This window comes from Mandrillus leucophaeus, unplaced genomic scaffold (genome assembly GCF_000951045.1).
Source record: "Mandrillus leucophaeus isolate KB7577 unplaced genomic scaffold, Mleu.le_1.0 Scaffold162, whole genome shotgun sequence".
NCBI lineage: Eukaryota > Metazoa > Chordata > Mammalia > Primates > Cercopithecidae > Mandrillus > Mandrillus leucophaeus.
Window position 1 is genome coordinate 1,259,399 of NW_012101610.1, and position 6,111 is coordinate 1,265,509.

Sequence of the window (6,111 nt, forward strand, 5' to 3'; positions counted from 1 at the left end):
CCCCCGTCTCCCACCTCCTCAAAGAGTTCTTCTCACTCCCACTCCAGGGCCTATGCACTGCCTCTTTCTTCTACCTGGGATGCTCCCCTCACCCCTAGACCAACATCCCTTCACCTATCCTTCATCCCTTAATCCTTACTTATCCTTCACATTCAGCTCAAATATCACTTCCTCAGAGAAGCCTTCCCTGACTGCCAGACTACATAGAATTTTCCTTGACTCCCTGGTGCATGCTGGCTCATTCCTTTCACTTTTTTTATAACCCTTATCCAAGCCCCAACCACAGTTGGCTCGAGTGCATCATTGTCATACACAACCAATCAAGTGGATCAGCCCCTTGAGCAAATTATCTGTGTGTGTGTGTGTGTGTGTGTGTGTGTGTGTGTATGAATTGATTCATGCCTATATCTTGCACTTGACTTAAAGATCCAGGAAAGCAGAGATCATATCAACTTTTAAAAACAATTGTATACCCAGAATCTCATACAGTGACTAGCATAAACACTTCCGCTTTGTTACAGTCCCCACTACTCCCTATTGCGTTCCCAACTCTGAGTAAAGTGTTAGTTGCAATTTAAGTTATGTTTATGTTGCTGTTTATCTTAAAGAATTATCCCTTCATACCGCTGCCTCTATCAAAGGGTGGAGAAACAGAATCTACACCAAGAGGACCAAGAGTTTCCAGGAAAAATGGGAATAGCATATTTCCCATGAAAGTGAAGAATGCAGACGGGTGGGGTGGCTCATGCCTGTAATCCCAGCACTTTGGGAAGCCGAGGTGGGTGGATCACTTGAGGTCAAGAGTTTGAGACCATCCTGACCAATATGGTGAAACCTCATCTCTACTAAAAATACAAAAATTAGCCACGCGTGGTGGCGGGTGACTGCAATCCCAGCTACTTGGGAGGCTGAGGCAGGAGAATCTCTTGAACCCGGGAAGCAGAGGTTGCAGTGAGCCAAAATGGCACACTGCATTCCAACCTGGATGACAAGAGCAAGACTATGTCTCAAAAAAAAAAAAAAGAAGAAAAAGAAAGTGAAGAATATTTATTACGTGCCCAGGCTCACAGGTATTCAAGTGTGAAACTCCTCCTCTAAAATTCTGTATATATTTCTATTATATTTATTTATTAATTCATCTAAGATTTATTTCTGGACACCGACCTGGCACTGCTCTTTGTACTTGGGATACAGTGAAGGGTAAGACAGATGAAGATCCTGCCTTCATGTTACAAAGCGCCTACATGACAGTGTGTAACGTTTCCTATCACTTACCTATCCTTCCACTAGTCTGAGCTCCTGGTGGTTTCAGCACAGGCTCTGGAGCCAACTGCCTTGGATTCAATTCCAACCGGGTGGTCTTGGGCAAATTACTAAACTTCTCTGCTTTGGTTTTCTCATCTGTGAAATGGGGCTAATAATTGTACCTTCCTTCCATTGTGATAATGAAGATGCAATGAGTTAAGTCATGGCTGTCTCTTAACAAACCCTCAGTAAATGTTAACTCTTATCACTCACCTCTGTCTCCTAAGCAGAACTGGCTTCCTGGATGTGTGACCTATGTAGTCACTGAAGGCCCTATGCTTGGAAGGGCTCCATGCTTGGTTTAATGCTCTACTCTTGGTGTCTTGAAATTCTTAATAATTTTTGAACAAGAGACCTTGCATTTTTATTTTGCACTGGGACTTGCAAATTATGTGGCTGGTCCTGACCAGCGTATGTTATGTGTCCAGTAAAATTCTGTTGAAAGAATGAGTAAGTGAATGAATTCAGCCAACCACTGTTGTTGAACTGAGTCTGCCATTGTCATACAGAACCAATCAAGTGGATCAGCCCCTTGAGCAAAATTAAAAGACTTTTGTTGTTAACTCATCCTGCCCATTCCCTGGGACTTAGGAACACTCAAAGCTTGATTTAAGTCTTCGAAGATCTCATCCAGGCCAGGTGCATTGGCTCATGACCATAATCCCAGCACTTTAAGAGGCTGAGGCAGGAGTTTGAAACAAGTCCGTGCCATAGAGTGAGACCCATCCCTTAAAAAAAAAAAAAAAAAAAAAAAGGAGAATTGCTTGAACCCAGGAGGTGGAGGTTGTGGTGAGCTGAGATTGCGCCATTGTGCTCCAACCTGGGCAACAAGAACGAAACTCCGTCTCAAAAAAAAAAAAAAAAAGAAAGAAAGAAAGTAAAGAAAAGAAAAGAAAAGAAAAAAGCCTGTAATTGACCAAGCTCAGGACACTTGTTCATCCACCTCTGACTGCCCTGGGCCAAGGGATCTCTCCCCTTTGGCTTCTGTAATGGGGTGGCAGGCACCTGAATATACTCTTTGTCCAAAACCATACCCAGTGGGGAAAAATCCCTCTCCAAAGGGAAACCACAATCTGTTAGGAAGAAGATTCTGGGCAATCCCTACATGCAAAATAACTACTACCCAGAGACCTATTAAATGCTAAATAATCATAATGTGTCACCCTCAGACAAGGTTTTTGTTTGTTTTTCTCTTCATCATTACTGTTTCCCCACCCAATGGGAAGCAGGTAATTTGGTGACACATACTGCTGTGTCTTTTATTTCCTCTTCTTCTTCCTCTTCTAGTCCCCCTTCTCCTCCCCTTCTCCTTTCTTATTCTCCCTTCTCTCCTTTCTTTCCTCTCTTTTCCCTCCTCTCTTCTCCCCTTATAACCGTCCCCTTTTTTCTTTCTTCCCCACCCAACTCCTGTTACTTTCCAGAGCAAAGTGAGTCTTAAGGGATACACAGAGGCCTCTCACATCTCTCTGAACCAGAAAGAAAAGGCTTTTCCTGTTACATCAACCTCCTGGTCCTCACCATCCTATTTTATTCTACCATACATACACACATGCACACACATGCATGCACAAGTGTGCTAATATATTCATACATATACATACACATACATGCACATGAACATATACATACACACATACCCCTAACTCTTGCCTTCCCCTTCCTCTCAGGACCCCATTTCCTTCACTTCATCTACGATCACTCTTCATATCCTGATGAAATTTACCCAGGTGCAGATTGGATTCTTTGTCCTTTCCCCCTTGCCGGGCTTTAGGAGGCAGGTAGGCAAGCAACTGTGGAAGTATTCCCATCCTGCTCTGTGGCTGCCCCTGACCACCTTGAAAAGTCAGTGACAAGCAACAAAAGGCTCTATCCAAACTCGGTAAGAATTGACGTGCACCTCAAAGAACTGTTGTGAGCGATTGCTACAAGAGATGCTCAGCTGTTCACCAAGACATCCTCAACAAGAAGCCACACGTGTGGAGTAAAACAAACAGCAGAAAAACACAACGCTATAGTTCTTATTGGAAAGCAAACAAGAGCTCGCCATCAAAGATAAACTGGTAAAAGCTCTAGCAGAGCAGGCCAAGGTCAGTGGAGAGCTGGGAGCATCAGAGGAAAATATCAGGTGCCACTTTGACAGCCTAATCGCAGGGAACCAATTGTCTTCCGCGCCAACTCCAAAGGCTGAGCTTCTAAAGAATTGCAACACCACCAGGAGATGTTAGTTTCAACAATTGCTTGTAATAACATACTTGGCCAAGACACACTGCACAAGACACGTTTTCCTACATTTTATTATGATAATTTTCAAGCAGACATAATGTTTCCACTGAAAACCCATCTACCCCTGACCTAGATTCTACCATTAACATCTCCTTGCTTTAAGGTATATCTACCCCTCTATCCATTATTCTAGCTACCCATCAATCCTTTTAATTTTTTGATTTTTTTTTTTTTTTTTTTTTGAGACGGAGTCTCGTTCTGTAGCCCAGGCTAGAGTGCAGTGGCATGATCTCAGTTCACTGCAACCTCTACCTCCTGGGTCCCAGTTCAAGCAATTCTCCTGCCTCAGCCTCCTGAGTAACTGGGATTACAGGCACGCACCACCATGCCCAGCTAATTTTTGTAGAGATGGGGTTTCACCATGTTGGCCAGGCTGGTCTTGAACTTCTGACCTCATGATCCACCCACCTCAGCCTCCCAAAGTGCCGGGATTACAGGCGTGAGCCACCACGCGGGGCTCGGCCTATTTTTTGTTGCATTTTAAAGTGGCAGGCATTCGTACACTTCAACCCAGAACCTCAGCATGAACTAGATTTGTTTACAGTTCATGCAGGAGATATTTCTGACTCCCAGAAATAAAACACATGGGTTGGGTGACAGAGAAAGAGATCTACAGGTGAGGCATGGAGGATTTTTAGGACAGTGAAACTACTCTGGATGATACTATAATGGTGGGTACATGTCATTATACATTTGTCCAAACTCATGGAATGTACAACACCGAAAACTAATGGTAATATAAACTATGGACTTTAGGTGATAGTGATGTGTTCACGTAGGCTCATCGGTTGTAAGAAATGGACTGCTCTTGTGCAGGATATTGATAATAGGGGAGGCTATGCCTGTGTGGGGACGGAGGGCATTTGGAAAATCTCTGTACCTTCAACTCAATATTGCAGTGAATCTAAAACAACTCTAAGAACCAAAGTCTATTTAATTTTTTAAAATAAAATATACAACGTAAATCTGACAGGACTAGTAAACTGGTATCCCTTGGGCTGAATTCAGCTCACAAACATGCAGCCTGCCTGTCGTTGATTTCCATTCCTCCCATTGTGGAATCCCAACTTTTCTTTCAATAAATGGTCCACGTCCTCTCACAGTCAATGTGGTTTGGGAAGAACTTACCCCTTCTCTTGGCTTTGTCACTGGACACATGAGACACACATTGCAATCAGTACATATATTTTTTGTTGGCTACAGAAATTTAACTCAAACTTGTGAGTTTAGTTGAGATGAGCCCCTGACCCAGGTTGGTTCACCAGGGGTCGTTCCCAGGACTTTTGTTCCAATTCTCTTTTCGTTCTGGTTATTAAGCTGATAGGATAAATCTAGGGATGATGGTGTCCATCTTTTTATTATATTGCAAAAACCTGCTTAAGAATGCAGTTAATCAAGGCAAAGCAGAAGCCATTGATGGAAACAGCCAGGTATGCTTTTGCACCTGGATCAGCCAGGCCTGCAGTCCGGCAAACTTCTATACTTTTCAGTTATAAGAGCCAATACATTCCTTTTTAAAAATAAAACTAGTTCAAGTTTTTCTTCAACAATCTCAGTAAAAAGAGTCCTGGGGAATACACGGTTACTAAGGGAGCTGAGCTGGGATTCAAACCCAGGTCTGGATTTAAGCCTCAACAGTTGACAGTTACACTACTTGCACTGCAATTAGGTTCTGCATTGAACATTCCAGGATGGACAGTTCCCCTGCCAGGAGGTGATCTAAATGCAGGAAAGGCAGATAACAGATAACCTTTGAGTGTCAACACAATGTGGTAAGAGGATGTTTCAGGAGAAAGACTGTCCATGTGGGAGGCAAACGGGGATGTGCAGGTCAGGAAAGACTTTGAGGTCAAGGTTATCCTTTAAAGGAGTCCTGAAAAGCAGGGAGAAACCAGAGGGCAGCCTGTGGGAAGTGGGAGGACAGAGGATTCAGCCAAGTGAACCCAGTGTGCTACAAGCCCCATTTCATCAGCCCTTCCATCTAGAACAACCTTAATCATAATCACTGTGTGTTTGCGTTTCACTTCCTATCAATCTATCTGTCTATTCATCTGTCTCCATCTCTCTGTGTCTCTCTTCACATCTCTGTCTCTCCCTGTTTCTCTAGCTGACCCTTTACTCTCCTTCCCTCCTAACTCCCTTTCTCACTTTGCCTTTCCCTCTCCCTCTTTCTTTGCACATACACTCTCCTAACTTCTGGAATGCAGCCCTCTCCATCATCAACTCCATCATCAACACCACCCTAGTCCAAGGCACTATCATTTCTCACATATCCAACATGACAATCTCAAAACTCGTCTTCCCACTTCTATTCTTGCCTCTTTTCCATCAATTCTCCACCTCCCTGACATAGCAAGTATTTGAAAATGCAAGTATAATCAGAGCACTCCCCTGCTTAAGACCTCGGATGAAGACCAAACTTCTCCCCATAGCCTACAAGACTTCACCCACTCTCTAAATGCATGGATCTCCTTGTACTGCACCTACACTCTCTCTCTCTCTCTCTCTCTCTCTCTCTCTCTC